The sequence below is a fragment of the Entelurus aequoreus genome, linkage group LG28 (genome assembly GCF_033978785.1).
Source record: "Entelurus aequoreus isolate RoL-2023_Sb linkage group LG28, RoL_Eaeq_v1.1, whole genome shotgun sequence".
NCBI lineage: Eukaryota > Metazoa > Chordata > Actinopteri > Syngnathiformes > Syngnathidae > Entelurus > Entelurus aequoreus.
The window spans coordinates 30,007,153-30,032,725 of NC_084758.1; positions in this window are offsets into that span (position 1 = coordinate 30,007,153).

Genomic DNA, 25,573 nt, shown 5'->3' on the forward strand with positions numbered 1-25,573 from the left:
GAGATTTTGCGCGAACAGAATGTCTCCCTGTTCTGGGTGAAAAATAATTTCCAGATCCAACCGCTTTAAGCCAGGCTGCTCAGAAAAGCTATGTGTTTTGTCATGTCTTTTCATGCTTGATTGTACAGTATAGCCATGTAATTACTAGCAGTTTGATTACAAAGAGCGGGGTTGTCCAGAGGGCGTCTCCGTGGCCAAGTGTGGCCCACAGCTATTTTTTTTTTTTTGTGGCCGGCGTCATGGTCTACAGCAGGGGTCGGCAACCGAAATTGTTGAAAGAGCCATATTGGACCAAAAATACAACAAAAAAATCTGTCTGGAGCCACAAAAAAACAAAAGCCTTGTATCAATCAATCAATGTTTATTTATATAGCCCTAAATCACAAGTGTCTCAAAGGGCTGCACAAGCCACAACGACATCCACGGTACAGAGCCCACATAAGTGTTATAATGAAGGCGACACATGATGTAAGTGTCTATATTAGATGTATTAGCTTACTGTCAAAGGCTGACGCAAATCTTTGTTGACAGAAATGTTTTTTTAATTTTTATTCTGCACATTCTCACAGGATGAGATAACCTCTGGAAATTGTGTGTGTGTCCAAGTTTAAAGAAACGGCAGGTTGTCTTCTTTTAATGGATTCAATACAATCTTTGCAAGCTGGGTAATGTTTGCTGTTGTCTGGAACAACATGGCACACAAACCACTATCAATATCACATACAGATAATGTGTCATGAGACATGCAAATATCAATCAATCAATCAATCAATGTTTATTGATATAGCCCTAAATCACAAGTGTCTCAAAGGGCTGTACAAGCCACAACGACATCCTCGGTACAGAGCCCACATACAATATAAATTAAATACATAGGACATACGTGAAGGAAATTAAATGAGATCAAATATACCTACAAACGAGGTATAATGATGCAATTTGTACATACAGCTAGCCTAAATAGCATGTTAGCATGGATTAGCTTGCAGTCATGGATTGACCAAATATGTCTGATAAGCACTCCAGCAAATCAATACAATCAACAAAGTTCACCTTTGTGCATTCATGCACAGCATAAAATATTTGGTGGACAAAATGAGAAAGAAGGAGTGGCATAAAACATGTCCTTCTGTCGCAGCATCTGAGACAGTTGTACATGTAAACAAACTATGGTGAGTTCAAGGATCGCTGAAATGAGTAGGACAAAACGGCGTTTGTCAAATACTCTCATCCTTGAAGCATGTTTAACATAAACAGTGGGATTTCTAACAATTAGGAAGGTTTGTGTCATGTTTGTTCTCCTACAGAAAATATATTAAAACAAAAAACAAATTTTCTTCATTTTTTTTATATTTTTACACATCTATGAAAGAGGTCCAGGGATCCACTAGGCCGGCGTTAAAGAGTCGCATGCGGCTCTAGAGCCGCGGGTTGCTGACCCCCGGTCTACAGCACGGGTGTCAAACTAATTTTGATTGAGGGTCCACATCGCAGTTACCCAGCAGGCACAATACATTAAAACAACGTTGAGAACTGGTAGAATTAGGTCCTGATGTTGAGCAACTCTAACATAATGTTGAAACAACATGCTTTTTGACAATATTTAATCAATGTTGGGTTCTGACGTTAATTTGACCATTGAATTTTGGTCATTCCCAAACAAAATTGGATCAATGTCCTGCGTCTGCTGGTTATGGCTACCCTCAGAGGGGCTGCTTGTAATAGTGAATAATATATCCACCTAATCCACTTTATTTATATAGCACATTTACAAAAGAAAGAGTTTCACATGAGTTAAAACATCCGTTTAGAAGCAGGATAAAACTAAGGAGAGCCAATTGTTAAAATATATTTAACTATAAAGAGAATAACTACATACAATACATTAGATAGACTAAAACTCACAACTCTCATGCTGGTTTAAAAGCCAAGGAATAACAATAAGTTTTAAAACGTGATTTAACCTCATTAAAAAGGGAGCTGTCCGAACAGCAAGAGAGATATCGTTCCGAAGTTTTAGAGCCACAGTAGAAAATGCACACATTTTAAAAAGGTTTTTGGGACGACAAGAAGAAAGACAAGAGGTCAGCTAATTGGTTTCTTCTTGTTGTCCCAAATAATATATGAATATTAATGTATAAGGAGTCACCTCATGATATCTTTAGACAATTGCCTACACAGCAGGCACAAGTCATTGATACAACGTTGATTATACATACATGTCCTTTAAAACTGACTTTGAAACAATGTTGCAAAATAGTTGTATTTGTAAATTGAGACAAAATTGATGTCTAACGTTGGATCCACGTTGGTTGGGAAATTACCAAGTTTCAATGGTCAAATCAATGTCAGAGCCTGACATTATACAAACGTATAATGTTGTTTCAACTTTGTATTTGTGTTGTGAAATATTGGTTGGAAAATGACGAAAAATTAAATGGTCAAATCAACGTCCGAACCCAACATTGATTAAACGTCGTCAAAAAGCATGTTTCAACATTATGTTTGAGTTGTTCAACGTCAGGACCTAATTCAACAAATTATCTACGTCGTTTTCCTGCTGGGTATGAAGTTGATTGTTATATATTTTTTCCAAGTACACTGTAATACAAAAAAATAAATCTGTAAATTTCAATCTAAAAAAACTGTCAGCTCAGAGTTTTACTTTAAATATTATGTTGGTTTTGCAGCATAGCTCTGTAAAAAAAAAAAAAAATGGTACCACTGTCTTTTTACTGTAAAAAAAACAAAAAAACCTGGTAGCTCAGTTGGCAGAATTGTGTTGCAAAATGTGGTTTTGCTGCATATTACTTTGTATATCGTAAAATTATGGCAACTGAGCTGCCTGTTTTCTACTATAAAACCTACAGTTTTCTTTTACTGTGTATCACTGTAAAAGGAAAAACGGTACCGCAGTTTAAAAGACTCGATTCGTTCGCAAACATCACATCTCTACATTGTAGTTTACTTGCGACAGCCGGTTTAGTAAGCTCATTCATCCATCCATCTTTTTCCGCTTACACAAGGTCGGGTTGCATGGGCAGCAGCCAAAGTAGAGAAGCCCAGACTTCCCTCTCCCCAGCTACTTCGTCCGGCATCTCCCGGGGGATCTGGAGGCGTTCACACAGAACTTTCCTCCAGAAGGTCTTATCTTTGTCCACGTGATGTCAGATGAAACAAAAATTTAGCTGTTTTGCCACAATACCCAGCAATATGTTTGGAGGAGAAAAGGTGAGGCCTTTAATCCCAGGAACATCATGCCTACCGTCAAACATGGCGGTGGTAGTATGCTTTGGGCCTGTTTTGCTGCCAATGGAACTGGTGCTTTACAGAGAGTAAATGAGACAATGAAAAAGGAGGATGACCTCCAAATTCTTCAGGACAAGCTAAAATCTTCAGCCCCGAGGTTGGGTCTTGGGCGAAGTTGGGTGTTCCAACAGGACAATTAAAGATTAAAGTACCAATGATTGTCACACACACACACACACTAAGTGTGGTGAAATGTGTCCTCTACATTTGACCCATCCCCTTGTTCACCCCCTGGGAGGTGAGGGGAACAGTGGGCAGCAGCAGTGCCGCGCCCGGGAATCATTGTTGGTGATTTAACCCATTACCCCAAACACACGTCAAAAGTGGTAAAGGAATCGCTAAATCAGGCTATAATTTAAGGTTTTAGAATGGCCTTCCCAAAGTCCTGATAATGCTGAAGTCCTGGACAATGCTGAAGAATTAAGTCCATGTCAGAAAACCAACAAATTTAGCTGAACTGCACCAATTTTGTCAAGAGGAGTGGTCAAAAATTCAACCAGAAGCTTGTGGATGGCTACCAAAAGTGCATTATTGCAGTGAAACTTGCCAAGGGACCTGTAAGCAAATATTAACATTGCTGTATGTATACTTTTGACCCAGCACATTTGCTCACATTTTCAGTAGACCCATAATAAATTCATAAAAGAACCAAACTTCATGAATGTTTTTTGGGACAAACAAGTATGTAATTTCGTTATCTGTACTGTAAAGTTTAAATTTGAAAGACAATAAAAAGAAAGTCTAAGTCTAAGTATGTGCGCCAATCACTCTATCACAAAAAAATAAGTTGTAGAAATTATTGGAAACTCAAGACAGCCATGACATTATGTTCTTTACAAGTGTATGTCAACTTTTGACCACGACTGTACTTCTATGAATACACGTATTAGTGTGTTTAGTGGGCCAGGCAAAAGTTAAGTCGGAGAAAATGCGGTATTAATTAATTAATTAATGTTTATGTGCGGCCCGGCAGCAAATGTTACGGACCTCTACCGGTCCCGGACCGGTGGACGGAGAAAACTCATGTCGGTCGCTTGTAACCGTGATCTTGTCCTTTCGGTCTCAACCCAAAGTACCATAGGGATGTAGATCAACCAATAAATTGTGAGCTTTGACTTCCGGCTCAGCTCCTTCTACACTACGACGGACCGATACAGGCTCCGCATCACTGCAGACGCCGTACAATCCACTCATGCCCCACTCGTGAACAAGACTCCAATTTACTTGAACTCCTCTACTTGGGGCAAGATCTCCTTTCCATGGCACTCCAGCCTTTTCCAGGCAAAAACCGTAGACTTGGACTTGGAGGTGCAGAATCTCATCCCACTGATAGGAGGGGCATAGAGGTCGGATGCATTGTGAGCTAGGCGGCAGCCGAAGGCACTGCCTTGGGCGGTCCGATACACGGCTACAGAAGCTATATTTTAAAATAAAAACAACATTCAAAACACGGCAATATTTACATTGAGTAGAAAAAGGTGCAATATATGATAAAAAAAAAAAGTGTCATTACCATAAAAATCCATTGTGCTTAGAATGTATTTGTTTTCCGCTCAGCCTTCTTGCTAGTGACAGCGATTGATTGATTGATTGAAACTTTTATTAGTAGATTGCACAGTACAGTACATATTCCGTACAATTGACCACTAAATGGTAACACCCGAATACGTTTTTCAACTTGTTTAAGTCGGGGTCCACGTTAATCAATTCATGGTAAGCGATGCGATGGGAACTACACGTGTGGTCGGGACCTCACTTTGTATCGATGTTTACACAGGCCTTGGCACTTAGCCTTTCCTGAACCTTAAAAGATAATTGGGACTGACGTGACGCACAAACCGAGGGCGAAGGGTTAAGTCAAGAGGTAAGGCGGAGAATTGGGATCCGGCCTAACTGTCTCGCTGAAGGGAAACGGTTTAAAGTGGACCTGAAAGCATCTGCTAAAAATGTGATGGCCAGAATGCTGCAGTGCAAAATCGAAGGATTGTTGTTGTTCAAGCTGAGCCAAGCTGAGTCAGTCCTCCCACCATCAACTCCACCACCACCGCCCTGTCATCTTTTTGTAGATTAAACATCCTCCCACTCACATTAGGAAGCCTGCTCTTGTACAGTATATCATCAATGGAGAGAGTTTCCCAAATGAGCGTCCCTCTGTGATTCATTGCATCCCACACAGGACATTAGCGCTTGATTGGATCACTGTCGAGCACGACCCTGTATCCAAAGTGAGATCCGATTCTAGAGATGTATCACAAAGTCTGCCCTTATTAAGACAACAATATAGTTCTATTTGTTTTCCTACTTTCGGCTTCTCCCTGCAATCGCACAAATGGTTTTGGCTTTGTTTTTACGCCTTGAACATATGACTCCTGCTATGAAAGCTGGAACCAGGCAAACAGTCGTGGTCAAAAGTTTACATACACTTGTAAATAACATTATGTCATGAGTTTCCAATAATTTCTACAACTCTTATTTGTTTTGTGATAGAGTGATTGGAGCACATACTTGTTGGTCACAAAAAAACATTCATGAAGTTTGCTTCTTTTGTGAATTTATTATGGGTCTACTGAAAATGTGACCAAATCTGCTGGGTCAAAAGTATACATACAGCAATATTAATATTTGCTTACATGTCCTTTGGCAAGTTTCACTGCAATAAGGTGCTTTTGGTAGCCATCCACAAGCTTCTGGCAAACTTCTGGTGGAATTTTTGACCACTCCTCTTGACAAAATTGCTGCAGTTCAGCTAAATTTGTTGGTTTTCTGACATGGACTTGTTTCTTCAGCATTGTCCACATGTTCTCAATGGGGTTTAAGTCAGGACTTTGGGAAGGCCATTCTAAAACCTTAATTCTAGCCTGATTCAGATGTGTGCTGAGTTCCTCTGACTTTCCCATTGTCGCGTTTGTAACCGAGTCTAATGACTGCATCACATGAGCCCTATTTGAATGGGCTCAGAGAAGTCAACAGGTGTCGTCAATCATAATCACTCACATGAAGTTAAGAGGCCATGCCATGAAGCTCATTTGATTTGATTGTAACTTTTCTACATCACCAACATTGATAATGTATGTTGCTGTATGTATACTTTTGACCCAGCAGATTTGCTCACATTTTCAGTAGACCCATAATAAATACATGAAATAACCAAACTTCATGTTTTTTGTGACCAACAAGTATGTGCTCCAATCACTCTATCACAAAAAAATAAGAGTTGTAGAAATGATTGGAAACTCAAGACAGCAATGACATTATGTCCTTCACAAGTGTATGTAAACTTTTGACTGTATATGCAGTATAGCATGAAAATCAAGGGTCCATGCATAGACACCTGTGGGACACCATGCTAAACTTTGTAAGCAATAAAATAAACTATGTAGGGCTCAAACCATGCAAAGACAGAGATTGTGTGGTGGTGTACAACTGCCCTGCATCATACTGACAGTTTTTTCAAATATTGTTTCAAATGCTGATAAACCGCGGTAAATAAAATATACTTATATCAGGTACCAACGATGCTGGGCATAAGAAACCTCCTGATTGACAACAACTGACGGGTGTTTTAGTGATTGTCAATCAGGGTCAGGAGCGGAGGTCAGGGCCTTAAAAACTGTAATTAAACAAAACAGGGATATCATAAACACAAAGTCATGACTGGTCAAAGTCCAAGTGAACATTAGCATCTTTGTGTAACAGAGGCCAGTCAGTGTGGCGGGGCCATGTGTACGTTGCGGAACCTAATTTCCTGACGGCCTCAAGAGCATTGCTGGGTTCATAGTGCCGGCTTTTAGCTCGATAGCTAGCAATCTCGTCTTTCACGCCGGCGATCAGGCAGAACAGAAAGCAAGGGCAGAACCACGTTGGTTACAGTGGTGCCATGACCCAGATTAGAATGAGGTTTCTGAGGGTGAGAGTAACAAAGGCCAGCCCGGCCATGTGTACGTTGAGAAACCCAATTTCCCGACGACCTCAAGAGCATTGCCGCCTATCGGGTTGATAGCCTGGGCTTTTAGCTCGGTAGCTAGAACATTCGCCTCTCATGCGGACCATCCTGGTATGAGTCCCTAGCGGAACAGAAAGCAGGGATCAAACCATGCAGCTTACATTTGTAAAGGCATATTTTGTTTACACCCCATACACAGATCATGCACTGTACATATTAGTGTAATCCCGGTACCGGTACTAAAAAGATTTCAATACTTTTCGGTACTTTTCTAAATAAAAGGGTACCACAAAAAATGGCATCATTGGCTTTATTTTAACAAACAATCTTAGGGTACATTAAACATATCTTTATTTTTGCAATTTGGTCCTTAAATAAAATAGTGAACGTACAAGACAACTTGTCTTTTAGTAGTAAGTAAGCAAACAAAGACTCCCAATTTAGTCTGCTGACATATGCAGTAACATATTGTGTCATTTATTTACCTATTATTTTGTCAACATTATCAAGGACAAGTGGTAGAAAATGAATTATTAATAATTTACTTGGTCATTTACTGTTAATATCTGCTTACTTTCTCTTTTAACATGTTATATCTACACTTCTGTTAAAATGTAATAATCACTTATTCTTCTGTTGTTTTGATACTTTACATTAGTTTTAGATGATACCACACATTTGGGTATCAATTCCATACCAAGTAGTTACAGGATCATACATTGGTCATATTCAAAGTCCTCATGTGTCCAGGGACATATTTCCTGACTTGATAAACATAATATACATTTTTTAAAAACTAAAGATGTTGTGATGCCAAAAAATATTGACGTAATCATAGTAGTATCGACTAGATACGCTACTGTACTTGGTATCATTACAGTGGAGGTCAGGTGTTGATCCACCAATGGCGTTTGTTTACATTTTGACGCCGGTGAGCTACGATGTGTAGTGAAGCATGTTTAGCTATTCCTCATCCTGCAAGGATAATACTCGTAAGAAACTTTAAAAATGTGTCGCCATGGAGACAAGGATTAGTGATTTAGAAGTAGCTACAACAATGCAGACTGCGGATGGAGTTTAGCCGCTAGCTAGCTAGCCATGTCTTAAAGCACCTCTTCCTGAGGGTGTTTCAGTGTTATAACTTCACCTTTATCTTTACTTTTTAAGCCAAAATGCATCCGTTCTCCCTTTTCTGCCTACACACTGTGTCTGCTTGTAAGTACTATGTGTGTGTGTGCACTGCCAAACATGCTCCTCTGCTTGTAAAACCAGCAATGACACGACGTGACGACGATGGGGGTGCGGGACCGGTACTTTTCAGAGGCGGTATCATACCGAATATGATTCATTAGTATCACGGTACTATACTAATACCGGTATAACGGACTTACATTTCCCGAATTTGTCTCCCCGTGGTGTGCAGCATCCATGATGGTCCTGTAAGGCAGCACTGGGTTTGCAGATGTTTGTTTTATTCATGTTGAATATGGTATTTTGCACAAAAAAGTAACTATAGAAGACTTTAAAGGCCTACTGAAATGATTTTTTTTTATTTAAACGGGAATAGCAGATCCATTCTATGTGTCATACTTGATCATTTCGCGATATTGCCATATTTTTGCTGAAAGGATTTAGTAGAGAAAATCGACGATAAAGTTCGCAACTTTTGCTCGCTGATAAAAAAAAGCCTTGCCTGTACCGGAAGTAGCGTGACGTCACAGGAGCTAGTATTCCTCACAATTCCCCGTTGTTTACAATGGAGCGAGAGAGATTTGGACCGAGAAAGTGATGATTACCCCATTAATTTGAGCGAGGATGAAAGATTCATAGATGAGGAACGTTACAGTGAAGGACTTGAGAGGCAGCGATGGACGTATCTTTTTTCACTCTGACCGTAACTTAGGTACAAGCTGGCTCATTGGATTCCACACTCTCCTTTTTCTATTGTGGATCACAGATTTGTATTTTAAACCACCTCGGATACTATATCCTCTTGAAAATGAGAGTCGAGAACGCGAAATGGACATTCAGTGCCTTTTATCTCCACGACAATACATCGGCGAAATGCTTTAGCTACGAGCTAACGTGATAGCATCTTGCTTTAACTGCATATAGAAACAAAAGAAATAAACCCCTGACGGGAAGTATAGATAGAAAATCAACAATACTATTAAACCGTGGACATGTAAATACACGGTTAATGCTTTCCAGGCTGGCGAAGGTTAACAATGCTGTGCTAACGACGCCATTGAAGCTAACTTAGCAACCAGACTGCACAGAGCTATGCTAAAAACATTAGCTCTCCACCTACGGCAGCCAGCCCTCATTTGCTCATCAACACCCGTGCTCACCTGCGTTCCAGCGATCGGCAGAAGGACGAAGGACGTAGGAAGTCAAGGTGAAGTCGGCGGCTAGCGCTCCAACAAAGTCCTCCTGGTTGTGTTGCTGTAGTCCGCTGCTAATACACTGATCCCACCTACAACTGTCTTCTTTGCAGCCTTCATTGTTCATTAAAAAAATTGCAAAAGATGTCCAGAATACTGTGGAATTATGAAATGAAAACAGAGCTTTTTGTATAGGATTCTACGGGGTACCATAACTTCCGTTACTCGGACTTCGTCACGCGCATACGTCATCATACCGCGATGTTTCAGCCGGATATTTCCCGGGAATTTTAAAATGTCACTTTATAAGTTAACCCGGCCGTATTGGCATGTGTTGCAATGTTAAGATTTCATCATTGATATATAAACTATCAGACTGCGTGGTCGGTAGTAGTGGCTTTCAGTAGGCCTTTAACTAAACATTCATCAAATTAAATTCAGGTTTGAATACAAAAGTATAAAGATTTTGTAATGAGGGGGGATCCAAATAAAGGTCAACATCAGGTGTACCTAAAGTGGCCAGTCAGTGTATGTATGTATTAGTGCGAGTGTGTGCAGAGTCACACGTTAAGCTCTACCCTGTCTACACTCCTCAGTCATGGCTGATGTCAGTTGATTGGACGGCGAAGGACACAAAACAAACTCTCGTCAAGGATGAGACGCTCACGCTGGCCCACGTCCCGCAGCTTTTGTGACTTTGATTGAGTCCCGCGACGAACAAAGCCGACTGACTCACTTTCCCTCCCAATGCCGCGTATTGCGCAGTCGTGTCAACGCCGAGGCTTTTTATTGCTGAGGCAAGGCTTTTGTAAGCGCCATACATCTGCGTCCCATGCGAGGAGAATATGTGGGATTGGGCTGTCAGGATCACTGAGGCAGAATGATGGCTGTGTGTTTCCAGCAGTCTAAAAAGCCAATTTGTAATTGGGACGGCCGCGGCGCTTGGTGAAAAGTGGGCAGTCGGCGCGCATAAATTTCGGATGCAACGTCGCAAATGTTGAGCTCTCGTAACTGCACAACACCAGACAGGCGTCTCCGGGGAGCTGCAGTGTCCTCAAAGGAACCCAAAAAATGACAGTCGCTTCCCCCATGTTGCTCCAGACTACCACATAGCAAAACAAATATGGGAAGGTTAGGGGGCAGGTGAAGCAGTGCCCTACTCCATCCAGCAGATGGCACTGTGGTGAAATAAGCTTTTTTTTCTTTCCACCAATAAAGTTATTGAACACCATCTACCATATTTTCTGTACTACAGAGCTAATCGTTATATAAGCTGCACCCACTAAACTTTAGGGGAAAAAAATGTTTTACATATATTAGCCGCACCGGACTATAAGCCACATAAATGTTAAGTTATTTACGCAGGAATATTTTGTAAATGTTTATTTACATACGTTAACTGTCTCCAAACGGTGCATTTAACATACATTTATTTACATACCTTAATTATTTCCAAACTGTCTGTAACGCGGCAGTAAAACAGATGATCAAACAAAACAGAAGTCAGCTCTCCAATCAGCTAAACAGACTCAATAACTCCACGATGACGTTATGGTGAATTTACTGAGGAATTTGTGAAACCGGAAGAGTACAAAAAGAATGCCATTATAAGTTAATACTAATACAGACAGTCGTGTGAGCCTATTCGCTAATGCTAACGACGCTCGCGTCATTACATTACGATAGCACGTACCAATATGCATAAAAAAACACTCCTACAGACATCACACATGGGATGTTATAGTGAGTATAAATAATTGTAGTTATATTGTAAAACGTGATGAATGTAGAAACAAGACGAGTAGAAGACCGAAAAATTACTTTTGCATCCGGTTGAAAGCACTAAATGGAAGTGATTTCACTAAATAGAAGGACACTACAGCACCCGAGGGAACTCGTCCAAAGGATGGCGCCATGGCACCTTTTCAGCGTATTTACTTCTTTATTTTTTTATTTCTGCATTATGGCCGTCAGCGAAGGAAAATCCATAAATTAGTCGCACTGTTTCATAAGCCGCAGGGGGCAAAGTGTAGGAAAAAAGTAGCGCCCCAAAAAAATAAGTCAACCCTTTGTATTTATATGAAATTATTTTTAAACTTGTTTTTTGATCAAACCAAAAGGTATTTGATGCTACTAAATTTCTACTAAAACAAATGTAATATATTTTTGTTGCAAAATCAGAAATGTAACATGGTTAAAACATGTCTTTCTGACACATCAGCGATGTTTCTTCAGCATTGTCCACACGTTTAAGTCAGGACTTTGGGAAGGCCATTCTAAAACCCTAATTCTAGCCTGATTTAGCCATTCCTTTACCAATTTTGACGTGTGTTTGGGGTAATGGTCCTGTTGGAACACCCAACTGCGCCCAAGACCCAACCTCCGGGCTGATGATTTTAGGTTGTCCTGAAGAATTTGGAGGTAATCCTCCTTTTTCATTGTCCCATTTACTCTCTCTGTAAAGGACCAGTTCCATTGGCAGCAAAACAGGCCGAGAGCATAATACTACCACCACCATGCTTGATGGTAGGCTTGGTGTTCCTGAGATTAAAGGCCTCACCTTTTCTCCTCAAAACATATTGCTGGGTATTGTGGCCAAACAGCCAAACACCCCACACAGCCAGATTGCTTATTGAAATTGAACTCCTGCCGTCATCTCAAAGGCCAAATTTAAGATTATGGTGGGCCACATTTGGCCCGCGGACAGGAGTTTGGACACCACTGAACTGTAGTGTCGTAAAACCTAATTAAGCACACATTACCTCTTGTTAGAGACACGCATTCTGTTGGAATCATACACAGCCTATTAGCATGAACGCTAATGACACGTCCTCCAGTAATATGCGGACTAAAAATAATTGTTCAACTTTCTAAATTCCAGCATTAAGGCTGAAAGCACTACTTTGGGTCCGCTGAGATGGTTTTAAAATTGTTATATTATTGGATTATTTTCATTCAAGAGTGGATTAATATGTTAGTAGAAGCCTGGGGTCAAAGATGCTGATACAGCCTTTTTGCGCTTAGGGTCTCACATGGTTATTTAAAGACAGCTTTATAGAAATACAGCACGCAAACATTGAAAAAAATCTTTATGCATGCACACATATGCAAATATGAACCACACGGCGTCCTGCGACTGGGACATTAAAGCGCCTGGTGCAGGATTTAGCAGCTGATGGGATGCGACATGACAGGCACCTGCTTTTTATTGGTAAGCCGGCATGACCAACGCGATGGCGCCATTGTTATCAGAAGTTCTGATGGCTTTACCACGCACTTCCTTTCTTTCATTTCATCAATAGATTAAATGGAAAGAAAGAAAAAAACGACACGTTGCCTTATCTCATGTCCTCCGTTTGTAAGGATCGCATTTGGGAAATGAAACCTGCATCCGACAGTTTCCCCAACCTCAAAGGATGGATACAATACCACGAAACAATATTAAGAAATAAGATTAATTGGATATTAACAGCAGGTGTTTTGTGTTCTGCCAGCAGAATGATGGCATGGCTCCTTGGTTAAATAGTACATTTGCCGGAATATATTTTCTTTCCAATATGCTATTTATAAACAGTAAGTGGCCTTGATTTCCCTTAAGTGTTTTATGTCATTAGAACGCATAAAGACGTGGCAAATAAAATACGACTCCTCGTTAGTACATTGCACGCCATTACACAACATTACTCCTCCGGGGGGGTTCAGTACATGTCAGAATCCTTACCACGCCAAGGCAAGAGGTGGGTAGTAACGTGCTACACATACTATGTTGCATTGACTTAAAGGGGCAACGTTTACACAGATGCCGAGAGGGCATACAGTTACCAGAAATACAATACAATACAAATCAAATGTTCTTTTCCCCCCACCACCAAAAAATGTACACTATATTGCCAAAAGTATTTGGCCACCTGTCTTGACTCACATATGAACTTGAAGTGCCATCCCATGCCTAACCCATAGGGTTCAATATGACGTCGGTCCAACTTTTGCAGCTATTACAGCTTCAACTCTGGAAGGCTGTCCACAAGGTTGCGCAGTGTGTTTATAGGAATTGTCCACCATTCTCCCAAAAGCGCATTGGTGAGGTCACACACTGATGTTGGTGGAGAAGGCCTGGCTCTCAGTCTCCATTCTAATTCATCCCAAAGGTGTTCTATTGGTTTCAGGTCAGGACTCTGTGCAGGCCAGTCAAGTTCATCAATATCTTTATGGACCTGTTGGAAGAGGAAGGGGCCCGATTCAAACTGTTCCCACAAGGTTGGGAGCGTGGAATTGTCTAAAATGTTTTGGTATGCTGGAACATTCAAAGTTCCTTTCACTGGAACTAAGGGGCCAACCCCAACTCCTGGAGCGGGCCCCTTCCTCTTCGAACATGAGTGTGCACCAGTGCACAAAGCAGGGTCCATAAAGATATAGATGAACTTGACTGGCCTGCACAGAGTCCTGACATGAACCCGATAGAACACATTTGAGATTAATTACAATGGAGACTGAGAACCAGGCCTTCTCCACCAACATCAGTGTGTGACCTCAACAATGCGCTTTTGGAAGAATGGTCAAAAATTCCTATAAACACACTCCGTAACCTTGTGGACAGCCTTCCCAGAAGAGTTGAAGCTGTAATAGCTGTAAAATGTGGACCGACATCATATTGAACCCTATGGGTTAGGAATGGGATGGCACTTCAAGTTCATATGTGAGTCAAGGCAGGTGGCCAAATACTTTTGGCAATATAGTGTATACATTTCAAATAAGTACAGGCAAATATTGATATAAAGTCTCCGAATGTCCACAAAAGAATGACGCAACACACAAAAGCAAACAAAAGGCTCATCATTCACAATTCAACCACGTACCAATCGGGGCCAAACTGGAGATCAGTGGCCTTTGCATATTTTAGGAAAGCACCCCATACTTCTTGACATTTTACAGAACAACCATTCAATGTCAGCCTAATTTTTTCCAATTGAAAGTAGCAGTAGAGTGGAAAAACAAGTTGACTGTATATTCTTATTTGTGTTTCATTGAATCAATTAAACCATATCCAGTTGTATTTACAATCCGCAAAGTATGCGAAAATACCTTCTAAACATCACACAACGCCACAAATTCAGTCAGCCAATTTTGAATATCCCACTTCTGCACTCTGAGCATGTTATCAGACCAGTCATACTGGAAATACGCAAAAATTAGAAAGATGTGCTGTTTAGCATTCACAATCATTTTGTAAGACATGTACACATTTATGCATTCTAAGTCGTAGATAAATAAATCAATAAAAAGTCTGGTAACAATTGACTCTATGGGGGCTCTCTATTTCGCCCACAAAACTCTCTAAATCATCCAAAACCCGCTTACAATACTCTACTTACATCTCGTGACCAAATATTAGTACTGTTATTATATGTGCTAACGCAGACAAAGCATTTTAAGCATTGATAACCGAGAGCTAACTATAGCTTATGCTGCACCGGACTCAAGGAGATTTGATTTTTGATTTTTATTAAGAATCCCCATTAGCTGGTTGCCTCAACAACCCACTAGTCTTCCTGGGGTCCACAATTCAATAAAATTACAAGTAAAAGCATATAATTATAACTACAAAGTTATAAGAGACTTTAAGTAAGAGAGACTTTAATGTAATTATAAAATGAAACTGAAGATGGCAGTAAAGCAACATATATGGATGCAAACTGCCGTGAAACTGTAAAGAAGAAGAAGCTTATGCAACACTGAGCGGGTGATCACTTGTCTGCTGCCGTATCATCATTATAAATCATGTCTCATCTTTATAATAGAGGTACTTAGCCATTAATCTAGGAGTTTGTCATCAGTGAATTTAGGTCAGTTTATACCCGGAGATGGAGACAAACACTATGACAGAAGACTGTCAGATTGAGCAGCAACTGTAACCCTTCGTCATGTGGAATAAAATGATGGAATTTTTCATCTAAACAGGATGATATGGACATCCTATTAGTTAACATGACAGTGAGAGCAGACAATGTACAGTAGGTGATTGTTTTATTATGTTTATATTTCTTGTTTAGCACCAAGCAATACTGCTACATGATCCGAGTGGTTCACTAAAGCTGGATCTGTTTAGCAGAGCTTGTAAAACTTGTAGCTCACCTTCCTTGATATTCAGGAACAAAAATATAAGGTTCTGGACCATCATTTGTCCTAAAGAAATGGTTATTAACTCCCACAAAGTCTGCATGATTTGCATTGTTGTTGGTAAGAGATTGGCAGGGAGGTGGCTGCAGTCTTCCAGTTAAGCACAATAAGTCTTCTAGCTAACAAAGTGGTGAATGCCACCAGATTCTTCGAGGATCTTTTGAGAGGATAGTCCAATTAAATTGGTTCAATGTTTTCGCCAATTACTAAAGACAATGAATTTAACATTTCTATCCAATAACTGCACAGGGTGGGCAAAACCAAAACACATGTATTAAGTTAGCTGGAGACTGTTGGCACCAATCACACGATTCAGATATTCCGTCAAACATCTTAGCTCATCGAATCTTGGTATAATAAGTATGGTGTGTTAGTTTGGTTTGGATCAGACTGGGTTTTGCACAAAGAGAAGAATTATGGACTCTACTTAAATCTTTGGGCACTTCACGATTTCATTAAGATTCAGGAGCTACGATTCGATTAAAAATTGATTATTGATGCATTTTTTATTTATGTATATTGATGCTGTTTTACTTATCTTTTCATTTCACTAAATAAGCATGCATCACTTGCAACTGAAAAAAAAAATATTAATTTGGAATAAGAAAGTTAAATTAATTCCCACAAAAAAAACGTCCGACCGAAACCCTCTAATAACTAAAGTTCCGTGGGTGAATTATGTAAACCCACTACAGTTTTTAGCGCTTTGACAGCTAGTCTGACAGATAAGTAAGAACTTCACACTACTTTATATTAAAAATGGCAACAGCGGAAGATGAATGTCCCAAAACAAGAAGATAAAGAAAAAGAAGAAGCTTATGACTACGGCGTCGTCACGGACTACAAAGGCAGACGCACACACATTTTCAGGACTTATGCAGATCCCAAATACAGATCAGCAGGTACCAGAAGATAAGAAAAGTTGGTTTTGCATAATATTGTGAAACAAAACGCCAGGTAATATGTCTGCTGATAGGTGCCATTTTACGGTCCTTATACACACACACCATAATAATACTCGTATGTCTAATGCACCGACAATCCAACAAGCGGTGCGGCTTCATAGCTTACCGAAGTCATACTAAAAAACATTGACAGATTTTTTAACGCCGTGTGTAATGTTCTACATTCTCAAAGGAACATTTAAAGTCGTGGTGATGTTTACTGACATCATATTGCAGTCTACACGTATCTCTTGTGTGACTGCCATCTACTGGTCACACTTATTACACCATGTACCAAATGAAATTGCTTTGAGGTCAGTAAGCACAACCATAATTATTCCGTACATTAGCCACACCGGGTTATAATGCGAACTGTTGATTTTTGAGAAAACGAAAGGATTTTAAGTGCGCCTTATAGTCCGAAAAATACGGTAATTAAATTAATGAAAATTTGTGCCAAACTGGACCATAGGTGCCCGATAAAGGAGCTGGTCAGGTACCTCAGTCAGCCAAATTTTAGAACTGTCTGCATTACTTTTACAATAAATAAATCTATCGATTGACGTTTACTAATCGTCCATGTTCAAATTGCGATGCATCTAAAAATAAATTATTAACATTAACATTAGCTGTGGTATGACATAAGTGACCGTAAAGTGTGCATCTTTTGTAGTACACTCTGGAGTAGTGTCTCATACAAACACACAACTGCGGATATAATACAAGTACTGTACCAATAAAAAATTACTTATAAATAAATCAGAAATTACTCACCAGTTACTCAGTACTTGAGTAGTTTCTTCACTGAATATTTATTTACTCCATTCGTTAATAGGAGGACTACTTTTTGTGACTATACTTGAGTACAGTTTTTGGTCTACTTTACCCTCCTCGTTATTACTCTTTTTAGCTTTACTCGTGAGCGTGCTCAGAAAAGATGGCGATCAGCGTCCCGTTTATTGTTTTCTGCCGCGGCGAAGTAAAATGTCAGGCAATTCAAATGCGTCGCCTCATTTATTTGTCATCTTCAGACGGTAAAAGTGCCTCTGCGGCACAGAGGAGGAAAATAATATCACTTTAGTCCCACAACAATATACTGCGTGTTGACAAAATGCAAATGATCCGTGCAAGCGCGGACGTTATTCGTCTTGGTTTGCAGGAAGTGAAAAGCGAGGTCATGTGACCTGCACCCTGAGCTCCTTAGGCTCTTGTGCGTCAGGTCAGTTCTGAGGTGACCTGAGTTCTACGTTACCCTCATTCAGGCAGAAAAGGTGGATGAACATTACGAACCCACCTGACCTGACTGCCCGCATGCATTTCTCAGCTGGCCGCTCCCGGGGCGACAGCGGCCCATCCATCACGGCGCCCACTCGTTCTGATGGTGAAGAAAAATATCAGCGGATAGCCTTTGGCTGCCTATTAATTAACGTGATTGATAAACTGTTGCGCTTATGACTGAGAGAAGGGGGTTGCTTTAAGCACATCAGACGCTAACAACCTTTTTAATCCTAAGATCTCGGTGGAGTCGAGCGTCACTTTGAAGACTGTTTATCATTGAAAGCGGTTTGTACGTGACGCGCTTCCCACCGACGTTAACTCTTTAGTGGACGACAGAACGAATGTCAGAGTGAACCCCGACAAAAACATCTCATCTGACTTGCTAGCATTAGCTTTTAGCTAGAGAGCAACACTGAAGAATTGAAGAAATAAATAATTGGACTTGCTCATGGGGTAGAGCAGTCATCCAGAAACTTGAGGGTTGCTGGTTTGAGTCCAACATCTGCCATCCGAGGTGCTTGTAAAGAACAATGTCATGGCTGTCTTGAGTTTCCAATAATTTCTACAACTCTTATTGTTTTGAGATAGAGTGATTGGAGCACATACTTGTTGGTCACAAAAAACATTCATGAAGTTTGGTTCTTTTATGAATTTATTATGGGTCTACTGAAAATGTGAGCAAATCTGCTGGGTCAAAAGTATACATACAGCAATGGTAATATTTGCTTACATGTCCCTTGGCAAGTTTCACTGCAATAAGGCGCTTTTGGTAGCCATCCACAAGTTTTTGGCAAGCTTCTGGTTGAATTTTTGACCACTCTTGACAAAATTGGTGCAGTAAAGCTAAATGTGTTGGTTTTCTGACATGGACTTGTTTCTTCAGCATTGTCCACATGTTCTCAATGGTGTTTAAGTCAGGACTTTGGGAATTCTAGTCTGATTTAGCCATTTCTTTACTGCTTTTGATGTGTGTTTGGGGTCACTGACCTGTTGGAACACCCAACTGCTCCCAAGATCCAACCTCCGAGCTGCTCAATTTTTGTTTCATCTGACCACAGAACTTTCCTCCAGAAGGTCTTATCTTTGTCCATGTGATGTCAGATTAAACAAAAATTGAGCTGTTTGGCCAAACTACCCAGCAATATGTTTGGAGGAATAAAGGTGAGGTCTTTAATCCGAGGAACACCATGCCTACTGTTAGATTCCGGTGATTGACGCACAAGTTCTTCTTGAGAGTCAAAATCCATCACTCCGTTCAACGGGTCCTTTCCTCTTGGCGCAGATGGTCTTACCGGCTGCTCCACCGACGTAGGCTCTACTCAGCTGGATGGCGAGGCAATTCGCCTAGTTATACTACCCTGTGTTGGTTCAGCGTCTGTCCCGCTTCCTTTTGTGGTCTACTCGGTAGAGAAGCCTATCTCTTAAGACCGAGTCAAAAACCCACAAATCCTGCTGTTTAATGGTAGCTTGCCTCTAATGAATCTTGGCTTTTGTTACTGACTAGGTTAGATTTGAGGACTGTGGAAAGGAAAAGCCCTACAGGACAAATTGTAAGTGGACTCCATTAGAGTGACCCTTCAGAGTTAGGTGTTGGACACAGTCGTCCTAGCGTTTTACATCAAGGACTTAATGGTACAAAAAGGGGTAAAACTTGATACTTTTTATAATGCTCTTTATTGCAGGTTCAACGGCGTAAGCATTGCACAGCGTCAATAAATAATCACAATAATAATGAAAAATTGTAATAAATGCCTAAGCAATGGTTCTCTAATTCAATTTAAATGGAAGTTTGTTTGAATCTTACTGTGCAAAGTCCTTCGGGGAAAGTCACAAAAAGGGGGAAAACACGACGGACCCCAAAAAAGGGAAAACGTGGCGGTCCCTAAAAAGGGAAAATGCGGCGGCCCCTAAAAAGGGGGAACACGACGGACCCCAAAAATGGGAAAACGCGGCAGTCCCTAAAAAGGGAAAATGCGGCGGTCCCAAAGGAGGGGGAACACGAAACGAGTCTAAAAAGGGGAAAACGCGGCGGTCCCTAAAAAGGGAAAACACGACGGACCCCAAAAATGGGAAAACGCGGCGGTCCCTAAAAAGGGAAAACGCGGCGGTCCCAAAGAAGGGGGAACATGACGGACCCCAAAAATGGGAAAACGCGGCAGTCCCTAAAAAGGGAAAATGCGGCGGTCCCAAAGGAGGGGGAACACGAAACGAGTCTAAAAAGGGGAAAGGTTGAAGGGGGAAAACTCGAAAAGGTCCCAAAAAAAGGAAAACACGACGGACCTCAAAAATGGGAAAACGCGGCGGTCTCTAAAAAGGGAAAACGCGGCGGTCCCAAAGAAGAGGGAACACAACGGACCGCAAAAATGGGAAAACGCGGCGGTCCCTAAAAAGGGAAAACGCGGCGGTCCCTCAGAAGGTGGAACATGACGGACCCCAAAAATGGGAAAACGCGGCAGTACCTAAAAAGGGAAAATGCGGCGGTCCCAAAGGAGGGGGAACACGAAACGAGTCTAAAAAGGGGAAAGGTTGAAGGGGGGAAACTCGAAAGGGTCTCAAAAAAAGGAAAACACGACGGACCTCAAAAATGGGAAAACGCGGCGGTCTCTAAAAAGGGAAAACGCGGCGGTCCCAAAGAACAGGAACACAACGGACCCCAAAAATGGGAAAACGCGGCGGTCCCTAAAAAAGGAAAACACGACGGACCTCAAAAATGGGAAAACGCGGCGGTCTCTAAAAAGGGAAAACACGACGGACCTCAAAAATGGGAAAACGCGGCGGTCCCAAAGAAGAGGGAACACAACGGACCCCAAAAATGGGAAAACGCGGCGGTCCCTAAAAAGGGAAAACACGACGGACCTCAAAAATGGGAAAACGCGGCGGTCTCTAAAAAGGGAAAACGCGGCGGGCCCAAAGAAGAGGGAACACGACGGACCCAAAATTGGGAAAACGCGGCGGTCCCAAAGAAGGGGGAACCCGACGTACCACAATAAATGGGACAACGCGGCGGTCCCTAAAAAGGGAAAATGTGGCGGTCACAAAGGAGGGGGAACACGAAACGAGTCTAAAAAGGGGAATGGTTGAAACGATCTCAAAAAGGGGGAAAGCCGAAAATGTCCGAAAAAGGGTCTCTGAAATTTGGAAGAAGCCGGATAAATCCCCGTGCCCGGTGATCACATCCAGGCTTCGGCTGAGTCAGCCGAAGAGGGGAGCCAGCAGGAGAAGTGGTGTCGGTCATGAGCCGTGGCCCGAGTGGCCAACGCCCTTGTTCCTCTGGTAGACCCGGAAGTCCTGTTCCTCTTTTGCTTTTGTCACAGGGGGAGATCAGAATGGGGAAAAAGTCTGTTTGTCGAATCAAGTCATTCTTGGAGAGCTAGCAATGTTCTTTCAGTCCAAGCAGGTCAAGAGTCCTCTCTGCGGTCCATTCGATGCCACGTAGAAGTACGAAATCCCGTATAATAGTGAATTCTACATCCCTATATACCCTCTGTTTTGGGGTGGATACTTCTCTTAAGCCAACCACCTCTCTCCCTGCTATGGGGATATAATGCATCACATTATTCTCAACAGTGCATTGGTTAGTGCATTTCAGTTTGTCCCATGTACTAACCTTCTATTGGCCACAGTATACTTGTTACTACCGGTTGACTGGAAGATTTTAGTACTTTCCAGATTCTTACCCAACTTCCCGTTTCTTACTGACCATCTGTCTCTAAGCACCGTTTCCCCTGACGTCCTCTTGTCTTGGCCACGACAACGTGACTCTAGTCATGTTGCTATGCCTTGTCTTTCCCCTCTTTTAGTCCCAAGTATTTTCATTTTCTCCTACTAGGTGTCAAGATTTGTTTTTCCGGAAGGCAACGGAAAGTTAGCGCGGGCAAGACGGGAACGTGAGTACATGTTTAATATTTTAACTCAAAAGGCTCAAAAGGGTATAAACAAAAGGCGCTCAAAATGTGGCTATGAAAACAAAAGACTTGCACAAAGGCAAAAAACTGTGAACAAGAAACAAAAACTTACTTGGCATGGAACTGTGAACATGGCATGAAGAAGAGTGATCATAAAGTGTGCAGAGCAAAAATGTGATGTCGGCAGGCTGACCAACAGAAAATTAAAAGCTTAAATAACACAGACATGATTAACAACAGGTGCATGACTCAAAACGTGAAACAGGTGCGTGACATGACAGGTGAAAACTAATGGGTTACTATGGTGACAAAACAAGAGAGTGAACAACCAGGAACTAAAAAGTGTCCAAAAAACAAACAGTACATGGCCAAACAAAAACATGATCAACACAGACATGATAGAACCCCCCCCCCCCCCCCCCTTACGGACATCTGGGATCTGATGTCCAAAAACAAAAAAAATGAACAAGATTAATGGGAGGGCGGGAGGGAGACATGGCGGTGGGTCGCCAGACCAAGTGGCCCCGAATCGACCGAGGCATAGTCATGTGGCGGTGGCGAGTGGAACGCCGCTGCAGCAGGCGAGGTGGGCGACCCGGGAAGGGCCACATCCGTGGCCGACGAGGAGGCAGGCGCGTCGTCATCGTGGCAGGCGTGGAAGCTGCACGCGTCGTCATGGCAGGCGTGGAAGAAGCAGATGAAGCAGACTCGGGTGCAGCAGACGAAGCAGGCGGCGAAGCTTAGCGTGGCGGGTCTTGGCGGTGTGGTTCTTGGTTTGGGTCTTGGTGGTGTGGTTCTTGGCTTGGGTCTTGGCAGCGTGGTTCTTGGTGGCTTGGGGGGTCTTGGCTGCTTGGGGGGTCTTGGCTGCTTGGGGGGTCTTGGCTTGGGTGCTGGCGGCTTGGAGGGTCTTGGCTTGGGTCAGGGTCTTGGCTTGGGTCAGGGTCTTGGCTTGGGTCAGGGTCTTGGTATGGCGGCACTTGGCGTCGTGGAGCTGCGACTGGCGGCACTTGGCGTCGTGGAGCTGCGACTGGCGGCACTTGGCACCGTGGAGCTGCGACTGGTGGCACTTGGCGTGGTGGAGCTTGGCATGTTGATAGCCTTGGAGAAGGGCATGGAGCAGGTGGAGGTGGCCTAGCTGGGGGTCGCGGCTTGGCAGGCCAAAAGACCGGTGGTGATAGCCGAACCGGAGGTTGCGGCTCAGCAGGCCGAAAGACTGGTGGTGGTGGCCGTGCTGGAGGCTGTGGCTTGGCGTGACGATGCTGAGCCACCCCACCTGAAAAGTTGCCAGCCCTAGCCCCCCCCCCAAGGAGCGGATACCAGACGCGCCCCCCGCGGTCTGGAACCATTTCTTTGGGTGGGTGGAGGGTGGTCAGGAGGGGGGCAAAATCCTCCCCTTTAAATTGTCCAAAAAGTCTTTTTTCAACCCCCACCTGGGCTTTTGTGGGTGAAAAAAAATGTTGAGACTTGGGCGTGGCTTGAGTCCTGGGGGGCGGGGCATGGAATTTGGGTGACTGACAAGATCTAATTTTCAAAAACATGTCGTGATAATGTTGGACTTGAAGTCTCTTGGGGGCGGCTGACAAAAAAAAAAAAAAAAAAAAAAAAAAGAGTTCAGAGAAAAAAAATCTTGAGCTGTGATGTCATCCTGGGGAAGCCGGGCAGGCTGTGGCCCATTTCCGCCCGGGGGGGAGGAGCTTGCTGGAACGCCGCGTGCTGTCCGCTCGCCTTCCCTGACGTCCTCTGTCTGGAGCGTCGCTTCCGGGACTGCGGTGACGCAGCGCCGTCCTGGGACCAAATAGAGTCTCTGCGCTCCAAGGAGGAGTATCGCAGCGTTTTCTCCTCCATGGCGCGGAGGGCCTCCCACACTGCGTCGTCCAAACTGTCCAACTTCCGTGCGGAAAAACTGTTATGCTGGCGACATACTGTCAAGACTTGGTCCTTGGGATTTGTTTTTCCGGAAGGCAACGGAAAGTTGGCGCGGGCAAGACGGGAATGTGAGTACATGTTTAATATTTTAACTCAAAAGGCTCAAAAGGGTATAAACAAAAGGCGCTCACAGCGGAGGCACAAAACGTGGCTATGAAAACAAAAGACTTGCACAAAGGCAAAAAACTATGAACAAGAAACAAAAACTTACTTGGCATGGAACTGTGAACATGGCATGAAGAAGAGTGATCATAAAGTGTGCAGAGCATAAATGTGATGTCTCCAGGCTGACCAACAGAAAATGAAAAGCTTAAATAACACAGACATGATTAACAACAGGTGCGTGACTCAAAACGTGAAACAGGTGCGTGACATGACAGGTGAAAACTAATGGGTTGCTATGGTGACAAAATGAGAGTGAACAACCAGGAACTAAAAAGTGTCCAAAAAACAAACAGCACATGGCCAAACAAAAACATGATCAACACAGACATGACACTAGGATAATACACATATTCCCCATTTGATTAACCTGATTTAACACACTTGATTACTATGATTACCATACAGGATTACTTGTGATTACTATCATTAATTAACAGAACTATATAACTGATTATATAACTGGGCCCTTCGGTTGCCATGCCTTGCTGTTACAAGTGGTGGGACTAGTCTTGCTAAGGCCCGTAGGGCTGGGAGGGGGTTTCTACTTATTTTGACCGTCAAGCATGGTGGTGGTAGTGTTTTGCTCTGGGCCTGTTTTGCTGCCAAAGGAATTGGTGCTTTACAGAGAGTAAATGGGACAATGAAAAAGCAGGATTACCTCCAAATTCTTCAGGACAATCTAAAATCCTCAGCCCGGAGGTTGGGTCTCGGGCGCAGTTGGGTGTTCCAACAGGACAATGACCCCAAACACACATCAAAAGTGGTAAAGGGATGGCTAAATCAGGCTAGAATTAAGGTTTTTGAATGGCCTTCCCAACGTCCTGACTTAAACATGTGGACAATGCTGAAGAAACAAGTCCATGTCAGAAAACCAGCAAATTTAGCTGAACTGCAGCAATTTTGTCAAGAAGAGTGGTCAAAAATTCAAGCAGAAGCTTGTGGATGGCTACCAAAAGCACCTTATTGCAGTGAAACTTGCCAAGGGACATGTAAGCAAATATTAACATTGCTGTATGTATACTTTTAAACCAAGCAGTTTTGCTCACATTTTCAGTAGAGCCATAATAAATTCATAAAAGAACCAAACTTCATGAATGTTTTTTGTGACCAACAAGTATGTGCTCCAATCACTCTATCACAAAAAAAAAAAAAAAAAAAAAAGAGTTGTAGAAATTATTGGAAATTCAAGACAGCCATGACATTATGTTCTTTACAAGTGTATGTAAACATTTGACCACTACTGTATGTAACTTTGATGTATGGGTTTCCCAATTCAAAATCAATTGTATAGCGCTTTTTCACAATTGTCTCAAAGCGCTATATAGATATACATTTTTGTTTTTAATTGTATTAATCTTAAACTGTTGGTGCGTAGCACTGCTAGTCTGCTCTCTATTGAAGCAGAAAGAGTTGATAATGCCAGCCAAGGAATATAACATTTATTCATGAAAATATAGAGAAGCTGCTGATGGTGAGTTTGACTCAGAGGCAGCTTGAAAGAGATACAGTAGAAGTCTGCGCTCCTAAAAAAATATGTAAGTT